Source organism: Culex quinquefasciatus, chromosome 2 (assembly GCF_015732765.1).
Source record: "Culex quinquefasciatus strain JHB chromosome 2, VPISU_Cqui_1.0_pri_paternal, whole genome shotgun sequence".
In the NCBI taxonomy this organism is placed as follows: Eukaryota; Metazoa; Arthropoda; class Insecta; order Diptera; family Culicidae; genus Culex; species Culex quinquefasciatus.
In genome coordinates, this window is record NC_051862.1 from 48,764,070 (window position 1) to 48,785,037 (window position 20,968).

The 20,968-nt window shown below is 35.9% G+C and overlaps 1 protein-coding gene across 5 annotated transcripts in view; it reads left to right on the plus strand.

Annotated features, from left to right (window-relative positions):
• The window catches only part of LOC6046760 (transcription factor AP-2-epsilon), a 287,781-nt gene that overhangs the window by 193,611 nt on the left and 73,202 nt on the right, over window positions 1-20,968 (plus strand). The window lies entirely within an intron of this gene.

Sequence of the window (20,968 nt, forward strand, 5' to 3'; positions counted from 1 at the left end):
AGGAGAATGCTTGCTGTGTGGGAAAGGGGAAAAATTTATGACCGTTTTTGAATGCTTCTGAATTTTTTATAAGAATGAATGAATTTATTTTAACAATAAGAAACAAATTATGTCTAAATGCTTTATTTCAAAAACCTATTTCAAAACAAAAAATGTTGCTACATATCACTAGTTTTCTGTGGATGACCAATCTTTATAAGTAGATGTAATAAGATTATTTCCAATATCAAATATGTATTTCACTCAACTGCAATAATGATATTGAATTTTCGTGAATAATTGTTTCTGCACAGAAAATTATAAAAATACTGAATTATTAATTGATTGAAACCTTTTTGTAAATTGCACATTTGCTAAAACTAAAAAAAATCCACCAAAATAAATTCACCGATTTATCAGAAATAATAAAGATGGGGTGGCATTACAAAGGCTAAATTTCAAACTGCGATAATAGATTTTAGAAAAAAAAGCTTCAATAATGTGCAGGTTAATTCTCAGTTATTGTTTTTGATGAGCAATTACAAACTGCAAAAAAAAACATGAAAGTTTTTATTTAAAAAATATATAGATAACAATAAATTTCAACATGGCGTATAGAAAACAAATGAAAGGCAATCAATATTTTTTTGAATCCGTTGAATTTAGTTGTTTTCGCCTGAAAAGCAAGTCTTAACTTTTATTTTTTAACAAAAGTGGCTGTTTAGCTAAAAATCCAAGTATTTAACCAAAAAAATGGTTGTCAGAAAGCTTATCTAAATGTACTTTAAGTTTTACAAAAAGGAATAACATTCAAAATAACACAAACAAATTTGATAACAAAATGTCCGAAAAATAACCATTATAATAATTTTGAAGAGTATATGTTCAATAAAGTGCCTCGTGTATCATCAAATAAACCTCATTATTGTTGAATACAAATTACACGAGTTAAGGTGAAACCATCAATCATTTTGAGGAATTTTTGATTTTGATAAATAAAACAATAAATAACCCCAAACCTGTTGTTTTATGGATTTTGCAAAGCAAACATTGCATTTCTAACAATTTAAAATCATAAACTAAATTTCGTCATTATCGTGTTATCTTCTCGCACGTGTATTTTTTGCCAAATTGAGTTGAGAACGCAATTTTGAGCAGCTCTCAATACACCACCTTTTGACCTTCACAAATCCCCAAAATATCGATTTCAATCCTAATATATTCAATAAAAACCGAAAAAAAACTCGTGCATTGCATTGCTATCACTCTTCATATGAAAGAAGTTTCCTGACATCCTGAAAATTGATGTGAGTGCAACAACTGGCCAAATGGATTTCAAGCCAGAACGCGTTTGACACACGTACATGCCCAAGTAACATTTTTTTCCAGGAGTTCTACAAGAGCTCTTCAAGATAGCTACAGCATAGCAGTTTGGACCGCGGTAGGATAAAACTCTCTTCAAGTACTCTTCCAAACTCCTGAAGAAGTTTTGAAGAGAATTTTATCCTACCGCGGTCCAAACTACTATGCTGTAGCTATCTTGAAGAGCTCTTGTAGAACTCCTGGAAAAAAATGTTACTTGGGTGCCCAACTACCGTAAAAACAATAATTATAACTCGGGACTCTGGCAACCAAATTCAACCAAACTTCGGGAAAACACACATAACGGTCAGCCAAACAAAACATGTTTGTTATTCTTTACGATGCGTGGTCTATTTTTTGTTTATTCATGTTCAAACTTCAAAACGCGTTTTTTTTCGGAACGTCGAAATGCTCCGCGCGACAATTTAGCACGACAACGTCGATCAATATCAATATCTAATCATGAAATTTTATAGATTTTTCATGCATTATTCAACTAATCAACAAATTTTAAATTGGTGGAGAAGAAAATATTTTGAACTAATGAAGAACGCTGTAGAATTTATCCTTGGCGTTTAAACAAAGCCAATTTTTTTAATGTTGAAGATTTTAAAACTTAACAGATTAGGTTCCACATTTCAACGGAATTTGTTGTGACAAAGTGTTTGAAGTTGTCATTACAAACCCTCTCTATAAACATTACCTGAAATTCAATCAACTGTCATAAGATCACCATCCGATACGATGCTCGCAAAAATACCGCAAAGAATTATCCCTCCAGCTCCCCACCAGCAGGGGACCAATTGAGGAACCCTCCCGGGGAACTGTTTCCCCAAAAACCGTAGCCGGAAAAATTACTGCCGCAATGGCACTTTGTCGCATCGCCGAATAAAATCGCACACGCCGGACAATCAAAAAGCTCATTTCGATAGTGATCTTTATTGATTTTCGCGTGTCCGCGCCGATAAACAGGACCCCAAAAAAAGAGGTAAAACAAAAAAACCGTGGCGCAGTGCCGCCAATGACCACGCGGTTCGGAAATCGTTAAAATTACGTGATTTATTGGTAATTATCGGCTCCACGTGAGCTGGTGGTGGACACGGCGGCCAAACCGGAGAGTTTCCAAAAAGGAAAACTGGCCAAACCGGAGTGCGACATTCCATAAATCAAACCGGAGGGGGGAAACAGGACAGGTTTGTGAAGCCCAATTTCTCCTTCTGGGGTCCTTATCGGAGCGTTATCAAATTTCCCTAACCACCTTGCCATGTGGCCTGTTGGCCCGTGGTTTTGGCACATAAAGATCGCAATCGGAACCAACCAGGACCCGGGCCAACGGCAGTGCGTCACTAGTCCACGGCGAAATTTTAACAGTTACATACCGGCACTCCTCTCTTCTGGCCGCGCACTCCTCAACCAACCAACAAAAAAAAGAGGTTAACTAAAAGGAGTAGTAAATATTTTAAATGTGCTAGTAAATTAGCTTTTATTAGCTCGTTCCCTCAGGTTTTCGGAGTCGAGTTTTATGGGAGCTTGCTGATTCTGCGCAGAGAGAACCTGCCCAGCCAAGCCAAGGTAGCTCGGGAACCTTAATGCGTGTGACATCTCTCCCCATCGAGACCGGCTTCCCCTTAACAAAGCAAAAACGAACGACGAAGTAAGTGAAACATTGTCATAAAATTTTAGCAAATTGGCTGCGAAGACCCGCTCGGTCGGCGGTTCATTACATTGGCACGGCAGCCCAAAGGTGCCATCACCTTCAAGTCAGTAGGTTGGATTGCCGCCGCCGCTGAAGAACCGGGTTTAATGGTGATCATTGTCGGAAAGTGACATTTGTGACATGAAATTCGCCCGGGACACGTCGTAAAGGTAATGTTTTTTTTATTTCGGGGGTTGAAGGCGGCGAGGTTGAGGTCGATACCGGGAAAAGATTTCAATGGTTTCTTGCAGCAAAATGAGTACGTTTTTGCGTTGGATGTGTGGAGATTTGTTTGGTCGCAGGGATAAAATCTGAAATGTTATCGAAAACTTTGTTAATTAACTCTCCTTACAATTTGGAATACATTTTGTAAGTGTGGGACAATTTTAAGCTTTTAAAAAATTGTAATTATGGAACCATCGAAAAGGAAATGAAGTTGATTTTATAGCTGTCGGCCACAATTGCTAGTACCTACAACTAGTGTCTTCCTTTTAACTACAAGGACTTTGCCGCCCTAGGCTCCTAACTGTATGGGTACGACACGGAGCGACGGCGCTGGAAACCCATATTTACACTTAGAATTTGAGAGCGCCCGCCGCGGGATTCGAACCAGCAACTTCTGGATTGCGAGTCCAGTGCGCAGTCCAATTAATCTACACGGACGGGACAAAAGGAAAAGATTCATGAAAACTTGAATATTTTGAAAAATGATGTACTGATTGCAGTGTGAAGCTGCATACTTTTCCTGTCATTCTCAAATAGCGAAACGGCAAACAATGCATTGCTAAAAATATTAGTACTAAAAAGTACTATTCAGCAATCATTTGAATGCTGGAAGTTAAACTTTTCAGCTTTTATGTCGAAAGTAGTCTTTTTAATACTGTTTTGAAATATGACACTTATTTAACAGAAAATACATTTTAATGGAGAAAATAAACGTTTCACTGAAAACATTCAATGCAAAAGGTGTTTCAAAAATTGCATAAAAAAAATGATCAAATGGCCTACTGGGAAGGATATTTTCAACAGCCTCAAGCTAATTATTTTTACAATTTGTTGCCTGAAAAAATTTGGTCAATTTATTAGATTCATACGGCTCTAAAATAGTTGTTTTAAGTTGAAATAATTTTGAGATATGTGAGACTTAAAAAGATTCTAGAAAATGAATTAATTAAAAACACTTATTTATTTTATAAGTTTTATATTAATTAAATTCAGAAAAAAACGAATTATTAAGGTATTTCGCGGACAGTGTGAAATCCGTTAAATTTTGAAATTTCCATTTGGTTTGGTTAACTCTTTTGGAATATTTTTGAAAAATTTTCGTCTTCTAGAAATTTGTTGGGTAAAATATCATATAACCCCAAAATCGATATTTTCACAATTTGGCACAATTCTGAGGTCAGATGATCCTAATCGTGAACCACCCTAATTTTTAATCAAACCAAAAGTGGCCCCATTTGCAACAACTCATCTGAAGACACCAAAGCTCCAAAACATCATATCGTAAACTCGTAAACTTACAATGAATCATATTTTTTTATAACAATTTGCCTACCAAACAAAAGGTCTACGTGGTTTATGGATGGTCCCGTTACAGAAATATATTCTCGCTTAATGATTTATAAAGATTTTTTAAGGTGGAGATAAAAGTTTAACCAATCATTTTGGCTAGACAAGACTATAAAATCATATCATTCAGCAATACTTGTAAACAACTAAGAAACAATCTTTCTTGCTCAAGTTGGATAATATGTCACGGTGTGTTTTCTGGGCAACCTTAAAGAGAAAAAAATAGTCATCCCTACTTTCAAATGTGTCTTTTTGTAAATTTTCTCAGCTTTCCAATGCTTCTAAGAGCGAAATGTTTCATCGAGAAATTTCTGAAATATCTTTATTTTAAGTTTTTTTTGTTTTAAAATCCTTCATAATCTATTGGAAACTTTTAGGAAGTTTAGGAAACTTGTCAAACGACGTGTTTTATGTGTCATTTACTCTTAAAAATGTACAAAATTATAAAATGAACAACTGTAAAAGGTTTCAAATTGCTAAATATTTTAAAAATTAAGTTTTTATTGAGTTTCTGAATATGCGGGATTTATTCAGAAATAAAAATCAGAAAACCGTATTTAAATATATGTTTACAAGAATTAATAGATTATTACAAAAAAATTGTGTGCAAATATCAGCCGTTTGCTCTGTTTTAGCTTGGATTTAGCTGATACAATCGAAATTTTTGCAGGTTTGAGATTGTTAAGGGTTATTAGATTTGAATGGATAAATATCATATTTCCTTTACCAAACACTAACCAGTTGCATGGATTCCAAAACATTTTGTTTACTTGAAATTGAACTACAAATTACTGTGTAGAGTTTTAGGAGAAATACTTTTAATGAGCATAAAAGGTTTTTTTTTAGTTTTTTTGTATGAAATGATCAAGTAATCAGCCATGTTAAAGAACTCTTATCTGTTTTAAAAACGTTTTACAAGTATCTTGAGTTTTGTTCAAATAGCTTATAGTGGAGGCTTCTGTTTGATTTTTTGCTAAAATTAATATTTTATTTTTGTTTCATCCAAAAAAAATGTTTCTGTAGTTGTTTTCAACATTCTCAGTTGAAACACAAAATTTTAATGATACTTTCTACAGTAAAAAAAATTAAAAAATATGTATATTTACTTTATAAATATGAAAATATGACTTTTGAAGCATGCAACAGTAATTTGTAGTACATTTCCGATTTTAAATCATGTTTTGTATCTATGTTCCTGATTAATGCTTAAATCCTGATGATATTTCCTTAAACAAAGAAAATATCATATTTATTCATAAAAAAGCAATAAAAATCTTACACCTGCAAAAAAATTTGGTAGTATCAGCTAAATCAGAGCAGACACGTGATATATGTTCACAAAAATAATGCAATAATCTATTAATTGTAAAATTTTCATTTAAATACGGTTTTATAATTCTAATTACTGAATAAATTCTATAAGTCAAAACTCAGTTAAAATATAATTTTAAAAATGTTTAGCATTTTGCAACATTCTACAAATTTGTTTCTTGTCTCATTTTGCCCAAGACACATTAAACACATCATTTGACTAGTTTTCTGAAGTGTTTTTAATTTTTTTTTTCAATAAATGATGAAGGGTTTTCAAACAAAAAACTTAAAATAAAGATATCTCAGAAATTTTTCGATGAAACATTTCGCTCTTAGAAGCAATAGAAAGCTGAAAAAATTTCCTATAAGATACATTTTTAAGTAGCGATGACTATTTTTTCCTGATAAGGTTATTCTAGAAAACACGCCGTGATGTAAAACATCAATCTGTTTGATATGTTTGGTAAAATTATAATATTTATAGATTATTCAAATGTTGTTATTCTAAAATTCATCAAATATTTCAGCAACAAAAGTCTTGATATCTTCGTTCTGCCATCAAATCACCAATTCGCAAACAAGTTTAGCTCAGGTGTTCAACTTTCCACAATCCGGGCAGCTTACTCACCTTTTAAATATGCTTCTGGTTTCCAGTAGCAGCAGCAGCAGCACCCTTTGCGCACGTGAGTTCTTTAGACCTGGATTCCTTATCGCGAACCACGTCGTCAACCCATAACGGGTACGCGATTTACTCACAAGTATTCCTGGTCGCTCGATTTAGAGGTCCTTTGCATAAACATTCCGCATTTTCCATCTCAAGATTTTTTTCTCAAATTCCATTCGCGATTGACGCACTCTCGCAAATTGTGCCATCTTCACGAGGCCCCTCGCAATAAAATTGAAACGTTGAACTATTAAAAATCACACCTCGCATGACAGTTGGAGCGCACTTCAAGTGCGGAAAAAAATGTCGCGCTCATTAGCGGGGAGGGAGCTTAACTTATCTTTCGTAATTTCGAAATCATTAAAAATTAGCTCTATCTCTCTTCCCGTCAAACCGAACCGCGCCGGATTTGCGTGCAGACCCAACTTCTGAGACCTTAAAATTTGACGGCTCGCCGCCAAAGTCTAAGTGCTCCTCTTTGCTGTTGAAAAGCCTCTAGGTTTAGCGTACTCTCTATGCTAATCAGCAGAACATGAGCGCAATGCTTTCGGACTCCAAAGTCGGTGCTTCGGCGAGGTCGTCGGTTAAGGTAAGACTAAGGGGAAAGAGGGGTAGCAAATAAAAATTAAAATGAAATAAAGGTAATTAAGGCAGAAAGGAAGAACGACCACTACGTGGAGTGAAAAACGACCATAAAAATAATCTGTAAAAAGCATTTATATTTAATTACGCGTCAGCATCACCTTTAATTAATATAATTTCGCCAGGTAGTACCACTGTTTACGTCGCGCGCAAAACCACGGAGAGCTTCTTTTTATGAGGTTTTTTTTTTCGTTGGAGGGTCCTCTGAAAGAGAAGACATAAAACTTTCAATTTTGGGGGCCTTTAATTTCTGCGGGCAGGTTCAGAAACTGAGATTCTTCGCCGAAAGAATGTGTTTATTTCGACCTAGTTATGGTTAATTACACTTTTTTTCGAGAAAAAGAAGCCGAAAATCGTTACAGAATCTGCTGACCACACACGCACACACCTGCACACACAGTACTAATGACGAGCCTGTCCAGTCGATTAGTTACACCGTGTAAAACGGCATTTAATTTGACTGCGCGTCCGTTCAAGCTCGCCGCAGTGCTTCCATTAAAGGCCATAAATTACCCACCTGGCCTGAACTGTCACAACTATTGAAAGTGTGCCCGCGACGACGTCCGAACATCGTATTATAATTATGTCCCAACCCGATCCAGTTCGCTTCTCTCTCTCTCGCTTTTTTTGCCGGGTCGAGAGCATTCGATTCATATCAGCTTCATTAAAGTGCGACGAGTTCCGGAGTTGGTGTTCTGAAGAAGTAGAGTTTTTGAGCTATCCGTGGACCGGTGTGTGCCTTACAGCGTTTTACTATTTAATACTATAGTCACCAAGCCGGGTGCAACACTGCTTCTGCTTCGAAGGGGTTTTGCTGTTTGGACGTTGAAAGGTTGTCTACGGAAATGGTTGTGACTGCTTTTTTTGTCGGAGCCAATTGGAGTTGATTTTATTGGCAATTGATTGGAAAAGATTTGGAATTTGCTTTATGAAAAGTTAGCAACTGAAATATTTCAAACTTAGATCATGGAAATGATTTTTATTGAACATTATTGTTTGATTTGTTTTAAAACATTTGATTTTAATAAAAATTTAACTTAGATTTATGTGTTGAGGTAATATTTAATTTAAATTATAAACAGTTATTTTTTAATTTCCTCAATTGTAAATGTACGTTAAGATTCTTATGAAATATTTCAGTTTTCTGTTTAAATTAAACCAGAACCAGAATTTAAATATGCAAGAAAATTACTCTTCTAATGCTTTTATATTGGCTCAATTGGATTGATTTTTGTCGACCTTGTTTGGATTTCTTGCAAAGCCAGTAAAATAAGAGTAATAATAAATCATTTAAAATAACTTTTTAATAAGTAAAATTAAAGCAATCAAGCAAATATAGATTTTTATTACCAAAGTTGTTACCAAATTTAAAATAAAAACATTAAACGTTTAACACCAATTTTTTCATCAAAAAAAAATACTCGATTGACAATTTCAATTTTAAATTAAACTGAGGTCTTATGGCACTGATAAAAATACAGGGAAAAAGTTACAATTAAATACACTCTCCAGTTATTGATCTTCTCTATCTCAATATTTTACAATTTATCGATGGTGTCTTCAGTCCCTTCAAACTGCATACATACTTGGATGCTCTTCTCTCCACAACATTCTCTTTCTAGCCCAAAGAATCTCTATCCCTCTCTCTCTCTCTCTCTCTCTCTCTCTCTCTCTCTCAATGTTTTTAAATAGTCAAAAATCCCTATTTGTTGAAACAAACAAAAAAATAAATGTTATACAATTTTATGTAAAAGTTTGTAATAATTTATTTACAATTTTTTAATTTGTTTAACAATCTTGACATAAAATTTGCAATGGCCTAAACACGATTCAAAACATGTATGCCTTAAATATTTGATGAAATTATCAAACTTCATTCTATGATGTGAGGAGGAAATAATGAAAAAATGGCACATCAGTACATTTATTTTACAATCGCTAGTTATCGAAAAATCCTTGTTTTGAATAAAAAATACAAATAAAAAAATAATTGCAAATTGTTTATTACTAATTTTTATGAGCATTGTAAAAAACCACTTTTCATAGATAGATTTTTCCAAATCTTAATACAAAAAAAAAACATTAAATTTTATGGTCCTAACATTAACATTTAAATCTTCAAAAAATTATCATTAATATTAACAGTTCAACAAGATAATAGAATTTTATATTATATTGAATATATTTGAGCAGTTCTCTACGAAATCGGTCTTTTTTCTTTAATTTTAACTTTTGTATTTTTTAATCCGGCTGAAACTTTTGTGGTGCATTCGGTATGCCCAAAGAAGCCATTTGCATCATTAGTTCGTTCATATAATATTCCATCCAAATTTGGCAGCTGTCCATACAAAAAAAGATATGTGAATATTCAAAAATCTGTATCTTTTGAAGGAATTTTTTGATCGATTCGGTGTCTTCGGCAAAGTTGTAGGTATAGATATGGACTACACTGAAATATTTTTTTTTTTTGATATATTTTAGAGGACATCAAGGGTCCGATTCACAATGTTAAAATATGAAACATTCGTAAAATTTTTCGATCCGAAAAATATTCAAAAAAAATTTAAATCGAGACTAACATTTCAAAAGGGCGTAATAATGCATGTTTGGACCGTTTGAAATGTTAGTCTTGATTTTAATTTCTTGAAAATATTTTTTTCAGAGAGATCGTAAAATTTCACGATTGTTTAATATTTTAACATTGTAATTCGGACTATTAGTTGCTGAGATATCGACATCGATCGAACTAAAGTAAGAGAAGATTGAGAGGATGATGTATTAGAATTCAAATAATAATGCAGATGCAGATGGAGAGAGCGGGGGCAATATGATTGATTAGATTTTCAATTTCAACTTCCAACATTGCCGAAAACATAGAATTTTCTAAAAACATTTAAAATAAATTTAAATCAACCATAAATGCAAATGATTTTTTAAATACATTTTATGATAATTCTTAATTTATGCTTCTGTTGATTTTTTTTAATATTAAGACAAATTCTATATAATCGAAATGAACAATAAAAATGCCCAAAAATTTAAGATACATAACTCGAGTTAGATTTATAAAATTGGGCTTCAAATTTATTATTCCCTGAACATTCTATAAAGCTACAAGAAAAAAAAATGGAGTGCATATTGCCCTCTTTCCTGAATACTTTTGATGATATTAATTTGCAATATAAAAGTTAATGTCTGAAGGAAAAAAAAGTTTGGGAAAAAATGGAAAAAAACTGAGGCAAAAAAATAAAAGCTGAACACATTGGCAAAACTGAACCTCAAACCTTATCTTCCCTCAATCTTTAGGAGGATCATTCCCTTCCCGAGCACTTTTTATCCCACCGGCGCAATTATACACATTTGCACAAATTAAGCAAACTTCACACACCACACCTTCCAGAGGGTCCCAACCCAGGTCCATCCTCGCATCGTGGTCCTCCCCCATCCCACCTTGCTTCGCGTTTCTAAAGATAACTTTTTGTCACTAGTAGACAACTGTGTGGCAACCGCCGCCGCCGTAGCAATACGCAATCAGGGGGCCGCCGCACATCCCATTCGCAGAAATGTGCCAATAAAAGAGAAACAGTGAGACAGACTCGGAAAGCTCTGCAGGAAAAAAAAACCCTTTTAAAAGCTTGCTTTGGGCTTAGTCCGGAGCAGCAGCTACTTGGCGAGAGCAGCCACCACATGTGTGCCATTTCATGAATAAAAAACTATTTTATTGCGGTTTAAACAGATAAAGTGTTTTTTTTTTTTTTGTTTTGAGCCTGGACCTCCATTCAGTGTTGCCATCAGGGGCAGCTGGTCCTCGGAAGATTCGTCGCAAAGACAAGTAGATGAGAAATATTTGAGAAATTTTTGGTATGACAGTTCGTTGTAGTTTCGGAATTCTCCACCACCTTCAGTGGCGCTGGAAACTTTTGACAGTTCAAGATGGTAAAAAATGGTAAATTGTAATTTTCTACATTTTTTGTCTGTGACCAGAGAGGGGTCGACATTAGCAAATTCCAATGTTGTCGCCTGTTCAGTGCTTCAGATATGTCCAAAATAAAATCTGTGTGGAGTGCGGAGCAAAAGTGCTATCGTCACTTTGTAGCCCCTAGTGCGTCGCGCCCCTGACTTTGTAGAGATTTCCTCAATACGGAACATTCGATATCAAAACTTCCTCCCAGTCTTTGCCCAGCCTGCAATTATGCGCACATTTATGCTTAAGGTCCCTCTCGTGCCCAACATGGCCCGTGTTCCAAAAGCAGTGCACAGACCCGTGAATATGTTTCAATGATTGTGGCCCCTCCACAAGTGGTCATACATATGTGGGCAAACGCTCTTTTTTTTTTTGCTGTTGACCCCACCTGGGCTTGGGACGCCCACTCGCGATAGGTTTTTCATTTATTATTCCCCGGCTTTCGTCACCTACCTCAATTGCCCCCCCAACACTACCCCCTGGTGTGCGTATGTATAAACGGTTTTTTTTGGGTAGAGGGTGAGGTAAGGCCACCCAACGCAATTGTAGTTCGATGGTTGCACGGGGGATGGCAAAGTCGTTGAACACTGAATTGCAAGATTTTCTAGAAAATTCAAATAAAAAAGTTAATTTCATAATTAATTATCAATTATTATTCATTAATGAGAAAGATTTTAGCTGAAACCAAAATATTTTTGAAACCACAAAATACAGCACAAAACAATCATAAAAAAAATCTTTTAACGCTCATCAAGAGAAAAATTCTGAAGGCTCTCTTCTCTCGCGCCCCAAAGATCGATAATAAAATCAGAAAAAAAAAATCATCATCTAGATTATCCGATGGAACATCTATTCCACTTCTACAGATGTAGATCACAAGTCAAAAAATTAACTGTCTTTTTGCAGATGGGCAATATGTGTAAACAAAACGAAATAAATAATTTTAAGTTGTCCAGAAAGGAAATTCACAAAAAATCTTCAGCTGATAGATTTTCTTCGAAAGGTTCTCTTTCGCAGTTGAAGAAAGTTCGCAAGCGAAAATTTTTTGCGATTAATTTATCCCTGGCTTATGCCAATGCCAAGTGGTTGAGATCGAAGTGGAGCATGAGCATGAGCATGAGCATGAGCATGAGCATGAGAGATCACCCATGGTTGCCCCTCCGTTGCTGAACAGAACCGTAATATCCTTTCAGCACTACTGATTATAGGCTTCGACGATCTAGTGGTGTTTCCCTTATCAACAGCATGTATGAATGCGCTGAAAAGATAAAACACCATGATTGCTAAAGCTAGATCAGTTGCGAATAGGTAACAGTCATTGGCCACCAACGGCGCCCGCCATGTCAGTTTGTAGATCTCGATTTTAAGGGACGGGAATGTTAGTTAGCGCAGGTTGCTACTAGGGCAGCTGATTTACTCTGTGCTTACACCCCACGAGCGCCAGGAACCTGAAAACTTGTTAGTAGGATAGGGTGTTTGGTCAGGATTCATCATAGAAGATGATGATGCGACCCAAAATCATAGTGTTTGTTTAACGGTATTTTGTTTTATTCTCAAGGCAAGCAATCGGATGCTGCGGATGAGACATTTCCCGTTTATCTGTTGTTAAATTTTAAATGAAATGGTTTTGTCTTAGACAGCCGGCTGTGGAAAGATAGAACCAAAATCATATGAAATTAATGAATGAAGGATTGAACAGTGCAATTTTTAACTTGAGATGATTTAAAGAGTTTTAAATGATTGATGTTTAGTGAGGTACTGGTTAACGTTGCGAACGACGAGTTACAATGTTTATCGAACTGAAATGGTATGATAAGGTTTTGTTGTTGTTGCACACCGACAACGGACGCAAAAAATTTTGTGACCCAACGAAAAGGCATCGCAAATCGAACTGGCTAACTGTCATCGGGACAGCCAGAGCCAGCCGCACCTTCACGCGCACGCGAGAGGAAGCATAGCATAGCATAGCATAGCATTGGTGTCTACCCGTAGCTGCTACTTCGTTATTGACCAGGACCCCCAAACATTGCTCCGTGGACCACAGATGAAAAGTAGGAACCAATCATCACCCCTTCGCAATTTTCAAAGGTCCCTATCGTGCTGATCAATACTGACGCCGGCCACGACCAGCGGTAAGAACACGGGGAATTCGACCGCGATTCTCCAGAAATTCTCCGTCGGCGTGCCATCCGATCAACGGTGATGTAGGAAGGGCTTCATTCATTAAAATTATTTTATATCATAAGCCTTAAAACATATTCGTCGACGTGCCTTCCGATCCTCGATGATATGGAAAGGACTTAATCCAGCAATACGACTTGCTTGTCTCAAAAAACAAAAATCGGATCGTTTCTATCGAAAACTATATAAAGAGAACAAAAATAAAATTCATCGGCCAACGAACGCGCGAACAAAAAATAAATGAAAAAAGAAGAAGAAGAAATCCAATCACCCCATGCACTCGAACAGCGACACAAAAGAGACGGAAAATAACACGAAAAAACAGGACTGAGCGTCCACACAGGCACCGCACTACTGATGCCATTATTTAATTATAATGACCAATCACCCCATGCACTCGAACAGCGACACAAAACAGACGGAAAATAGCACGAAAAAACAGGACTGAGCGTCCATACAGGCACCGCACTACTGATGCCATTATTTAATTATAATGACCAAACACCCCATGCACTCGAACAGCGACACAAAAGAGACGGAAAATAGCACGAAAAAACAGGACTGAGCGTCCACACAGGCACCGCACTACTGATGCCATTGTTTAATTATAATGACCAATCACCCCATGCACTCGAACAGCGACACAAAAGAGACGGAAAATAGCACGAAAAAACAGGACTGAGCGTCCACACAGGCACTGCACTACTGATGCCATTATTTAATTATAATGACCAATCACCCCATGCACTCGAACAGCGACACAAAAGAGACGGAAAATAGCACGAAAAACAGGACTGAGCGTCCACACAGGCACGCACTACTGATGCCATTATTTAATTATAATGACCAATCACCCCATGCACTCGAACAGCGACACAAAAGAGACGGAAAATAGCACGAAAAAACAGGACTGAGCGTCCACACAGGCACCGCACTACTGATGCCATTATTTAATTATAATGACCAATCACCCCATGCACTCGAACAGCGACACAAAAGAGACGGAAAATAGCACGAAAAAACAGGACTGAGCGTCCACACAGGCACCGCACTACTCCAAGTGGTTGAGATCGAAGTGGAGGCAAAAAAATCAAAATAACTCAATTTCAAGCTTGTTCACATTTTTTTAAACAACGTATAAAAAAATCTCATTTCCAAATACTAATCTGAGGTCTTAGAATAAAAAAAGCGCTCAACATTGTTTTCGAAATAGTTTCCAATAGATTTTTAAGTTTTTTTTCAGTTAAAATTAAAACTGAAAAGATAAAATACACCTAAAATAAATATTTCTTCCAAGAAACATTTGCTTATACTACTGATCAGAATAAATTTTCAAATTTTATATTTTATATTAAATTTGAAAACATTTAAAAATGTTTGATGATGATTATGATTGAATGATAAGGATTAAGATTTCTAGTTTTCGAAATATTTCTACAAAATGTTTAACAACAGATTTATCTCTATAATTACAGTATTATTGCTATAATATAGCAAAATGGGTAATTCTCCGCCAACTCACACAGCAGTTGCCCCGACCCCTCTTCGATTTGCGTGAAACTTTGTCCTAAGGGGTAACTTTTGTCCCTGATCACGAATCCGAGGTCCGTTTTTGATATCTCGTGACGGAGGGCGGTACCCTTCCATTTGAACATGCGAAAGAGGTGTTTTCAATAATGCAGCCTGAAACGGTGATGAGATAGAAATTTGGTGTCAAAGGGACTTTTAAATTAAACGCCCGACTTGAATTCTCGAAAAAACGTATTCATCGAAAAACACTAAAAAGTTTTAAAATTCTCATTTTCCGTTACTCGACTGTAAAATTTTGGAACATGTCATTTATGGGAAATTTAATGTACTTTTCGAATCTACATTGTCCCAGAAGGGTCATTTTTTCATTTAGAACAAAATTTTTCATTTTAAAATTTCGTGTTTTTCTAACTTTGCAGGGTTATTTTTAGTGTAACAATGTTCTACAAAGTTGTAGAGCAGACAATTACAAAATTTTAATATATATACATAAGGTTTTGCTTATAAACATCACAAGTTATCACGATTTTACGAAAAAAGTTTTAAAAAGTTGGTCGTCATCGATCATGGCCGTTCATGGTCACCCGCGACAGACACGGACGACAAAACAAAGAGAAACGCAAAAAGTAACTTTTTCAAAACTTTTTTTCGTAAAATCGCGATAACTTGTGATGTTTATAAGCAAACCCCTTATGTATATATATTAAAAATTTTGTAATTGTCTGCTCTACAACTTTGTAGAACATTGTTACACTCTAAAAAATAACCCTGCAAAGTTAGAAAAAACACGAAATTTTAAAATGAAAAGTTTTGTTCTAAATGAAAAATGACCCTTCTGGGACAATGTAGATTCGAAAAGTACATTAAATTTCCCATAAAATGACATGTTCCAAAATTTTTTACAATCGAGTAACGGAAAATGGGAGATTTTAAAACTTTTAGTGTTTTTTTCGATGAAAATACGTTTTTTCGGAATTCTGAGTACGCCATCAAATCGGGCGTCTAATTTTACATAAAAGTCCCTTTGACACCAAATTTCTATCTCATCACCGTTTCAGGCTGCAAATTATTGAAAAACACCTCTTTTTCGCATGTTCAAAATGGAAGGGGTCGTACCGCCCCTCCGTCACGAGATATCAAAAAACGGACCTCGGATTCGTGATCAGGGACAAAAGTTACCCCTTAGGACAAAGTTTCACGCAAATCGAAGAGGGGTCGGGGCAACTTTTCCCGATTTCGTGTGAGTTGGTAGAGAATTACCCAAATATTAATGAATTCAACGAAGTATATTGTTCTCAACATTTTGAGTTTTTTTCTTTTCCCAAAACTCAAAATATCCAAACATTCTGAAAGTCCCAATTGTGATTAAAACACAAAAAATACATTGAAAAAAAATAAAATAAAATAGAAGTAGTACTGTTATAAACAATTTTTATTATATTTTTAGCAATCATATTTTTTTGCTTCCTGATTTTAATTACGAAATTTTTTTATTGGGGAGGGAGAGGGTTCAAGAGACTAGTGACAAGCTAATGTTCCCTCAGAATTATTGAAAATTTAGCATGCAATAAAATTAATTAACGAAAAATCACGCATAAAATATAATAAATTCATTATTAAATGTAAAAGTGATGTAACTGTTACGTAGAAATTTTTAAAAAATGCAACAACCTGAAAGAGTTTTTAGGATAATTGATTATTTTTTTCTAATTTTAATAATAGTAATATTTTTTTGAGCAGAAAACAAAATTTTTAAATCAGGATTTTCAAATTCATTTTTTTATTTTTTATTCATTTTTTTATTTTTTTAAAGTTTTTCTTAAGTGGTCCATTAAAATTTCATACTACACTATTTTTCGGAATTTAACAAATTATTAAATAATTGTTAAAGCTTCTTATCTTTTTATTGACAAAAAGATATAACAATTGTTTCACCTTTTCAGAATTTGTAAAAAAATCTTTTCAAAAGAATAAAAGACTTAATAGCTAACTTATGAAAAAATGTTCCAACATTCATATCCTTTAAAAGCGTTGAAATCTAGATTTCTTTTTTAAAAAGATAATAAATTTCTTTTGTTCAAACAGTCAAATGTTCTATAGTTTCTACTTGGAAAATGTTTAAATGTATTAAAAATGTGAAGATTTCAATAAATTAAAAAAAAAAAATAAAATAAAGCATAACATTTCACATAACTGTGGTCAGATTTTCAATTAAGGTTCATGAAAAAAATAATAAGTCTGCAATTTTTATGAAAATTAAAAAAAATAGGATATTCAAATTCAGAAAACTTTTACGTGCTAAAATATGTTTTCTTCTAAATTTACATTTTCGTATCTTTTCCTCAACAAGAAATAATGTCGAAAGTATCTTAAATTTTGTATGAAAGTTAGAAAAAATAAGATATTTAAATTAAAAAAAAAACTTTTGCAAGCCTCCAAAAAATAAAAAAGACTCAAAACTTCAAATAGTTCAAATGAGCTGTCTTTAGGTTGACATGGATTGACATTACACATTTCATTTTAAAAACTAACTTAATCCACCTATGTGGTTGGTGCCTTCCTCACAACAATGGCTGTACACAAGTTTCATCTATTTTTTAGATCCGGCTTCAAAAAAGTACATCAATATCACTTAAGGGGCTATATCTCGAGACAGGGTTGCCAGATCTTCAATGTTTTAGACTCGTTGGAAAGGTCTTTTGATAACCTAACCAACAATGCGTCGGATGGTGGATCCGGACATAGTTTACATACATTTAAGTGAGATCCGGCTTCAAAAAAGTACATCAATATCACTTAAGTGGCCATATTTCGAGACAGGGTTGCCAGATCTTCAATTTTTTGGACTCGTTGGAAAGTTCTTTTGATAAGTTAACCAACAATAGGTCGGATAGTGGAGCCGGGCAAAGTTTACATACATTTAACTGAGATCCGGCTTCAAAAAAGTACATCAATATCACTTAAGTGGCCATATCTCGAGACAGGGTTGCCAGATCTTCGATGTTTTGGACTCATTGGAAAGTTCTTTTGATAAGTTAACCAACAATTGGTCGGATAGTGGATCCGGACATAGTTTACATACATTTAAGTGAGATCCGGCTTCAAAAAAGTACATCAATATCACTTAAGGGGCTATATCTCGGGACAGGGTTGCCAGATCTTCAATGTTTTGGACTCATTGGAAAGGTATCTTGATTACCTAACCAACGATGGGTCGGATGATGGACCCGGACATAGTTTACATACAGTTAAGTGAGATCCAAATATATGTGAAAACACATTTTTATACATAACTTTTGAACTACTTATCGAAACTTCAATCTGTATAAAACTCGATCTATGGGACCCTAAACCAAGTCGAATGCAACAAGTTCGGGTCAAATCGGTTCAGCCAGTGCCGAGAAACATGAGCTAGTTTGTTGGTCACATACATACATACACACACACATACACACACACATACACACACACATACACACACACATACACACAGACATTTGTTCAGTTTTCGATTCTGAGTCGATATGTATACATGAAGGTGGGTCTATGACGTTTTTATACGAAGTTCATTTTTAGAGCAGGATTATAGCCTTACCTCAGTGAGGAAGGCAAAAAGACCATCGCATTTTTCAATGTGTTGGCTAAATTTAGTATCTGTGCAAAATATGATTCAAATTGGGTAATGTAAAACGTTGAAATTTTGAGTGTAAAAATTTGAGAAAGTAAAATTTTCAAAACCAAATACCATGAAATAAATTGTGTCACCCTTAAACATTTTCTCCCCTGTGAAAAAATTAAGAGTGTGAACCATTTTTTACTTTTGTCAACCAGTGTGGCCAAACAATCGAACTCCTCATGTGCTACAACTAACTCGCGCGCGTACTGACCTGTTGCCAACACGTGCTCCGTTGTCTTCCCCTAGAGACGACGCTAGGTCGATCGGTCAGCCAAGCTTCCCACATGCAAGGAAAGCGTGCGGAATCGACTCTGCCGAACAACAAATGTTTTCGGGGGGGGGGACCCCCAGACTGCCTTTCATTGTTAGGCTTTGATTAACTATTAAAATATTCGAAATAATAAATTATAATTGGAAGCTAATGTACCGCCGCGGCAAGTTGGCTCGTGCGGTCAACTCCGGTGGGTCCTCCAAATCCTGCGTACGCGTACCGAAGAAATGGTCCCATTCTTTGGACATTCGCCGTGTGTAGGTCCACGCATGGATAGGGGAAAGGTGCGCGCGCGCACTTAACGAGCGTGAAGTTGCGCGACCTGCGCACACGAGAGGTTCGGCGTAATGAGAGAGTGAGAGGTGAGAGTGCGCGAAATAAGCGAAGGGTTTTTTTTTTGCGTCAGGTCGGGATTTGGAGCCAGGTCATTGTTGTGTCCAGCGCGGGCCCGGACCATTAGTTACTATTTAATCTATTGATCGAGCCGCGTGCCGTCGCGCGGAATCGATGTGGGTTGAGGTGGACTCACTTTTTTTGTTAGTGTCGTGTAGTTCTTTATCTGTAACAAAATGGAAATATGGAGCGTAAAGGCGATTTATTTCGTGATTGCCACATAAATCAAAATACGTGCAATCGGTTGATTGAAAAAAAAACGAGCCTATGGAAATGTTTTGGGGTTGGAAGGGCATAGCTAATAAGGGAATTGGATTCGTTTTCAGTTGTTGGATATCGCTATTGAAATTTATTTTCACTACGTAATCTACGATATTTCGATGTCACGTGTGCTGAAGAGTTGCATCAAAAATATTTTTTGAAAAGTTACATAATGACTAGCAAAATTATTACAAAAATCATTTCTCGAAATTACTTCAACAGTTTTAAGTCTTTTGTTTGATTTTTTTTTCTCTTCAATACATATATCCTGAAATATAATTTTCCAAAAGCTAAACTTGCAGGAAACAGATACATAGACTAACGCGACCATTAGATAAAGAATCTCCCATTGATCACGCTCAGTTACCCACGATCTTACACTTTCCATACATAGTCACACACACACACACACTCCACATACACTATAATATTCATGCCTGAACCGTAGCCCAAACCATCGATTCTGCTACTTTGTATCAATCGTCACAATATTTGCAATAATTTTCATTCATAAATTCCCCCGCTCTCCCCTCTCCATCACACCTTGTTGAATCACCTGGCCAGTGTCAGGAGAGGGGCGTTTATCCCATCAGAGCTCGGGCACCACAACCACGGTTATTATAAATTGTCCACCTTTAACACCCGCTGCTTGGGGTTATCGCAAGGGGGTCGGCCATAAACGACGTTACTTTAAAAAAATATTTAAAATCATCATTAGCTAATTTCAAAAATTTTAATAAAGTGAGTTAAAGAAATGTATGACGTAACTTCTGAACGACTCCCTCCGCAAACAAAAAACAAAACTTTTGAACCCCGCAACGAATCGAGCGCCGTGATATTTTTGCATCGGTTCGTTTTATTTTTCGCTTTGCGTATTCGCGCTCCTACACGACAAAACAAAACTAATACACGAGAATCACGACCTGCGCTCGTTCCACCTCCAATTTCCGAAACCGTCGTCGTTGTCGTATTATTTTCCAATCGTTCGGCACTTCTTTTTGAACTTCTTCTTACTCGAAGGAATCATTCACGTTCGCGCCGTCGACGAAAAGATGGGTCAAAAATTTAAATTAATAATAACAATAATAATAAAACGAACGACACTCGGCCAAAGGCCGAGGGTGAGAACGAAAGGGGAAGTGAGGAGGATCGGCTCAAGTGCTCCACGAAGTGACTCAAGTGCGAAATGATCAAGATCCGAAGCGACGAACCTCGGCCGCCGCACCAGCCAACGTGTGAAGAGAACAGGTTAAAATCGAAGAAAGTGTACTCGCGTCGTCAGTCGTTGTCGTCTCGTGCCAGGCTTTATTGTTGTGGGCAGCTTTTTGTTACTTTTAACTTATTTCCCCCCTTTCCCCCTTGCTGATCTGCTGTTAATCGTTCGTTTCTTGCCTGTGGCTTCTTTGGGAGATGCCGAAGTCGTTGGAATACACTCGGGTCGATTGTGTGTACTCGATTCAATTCGA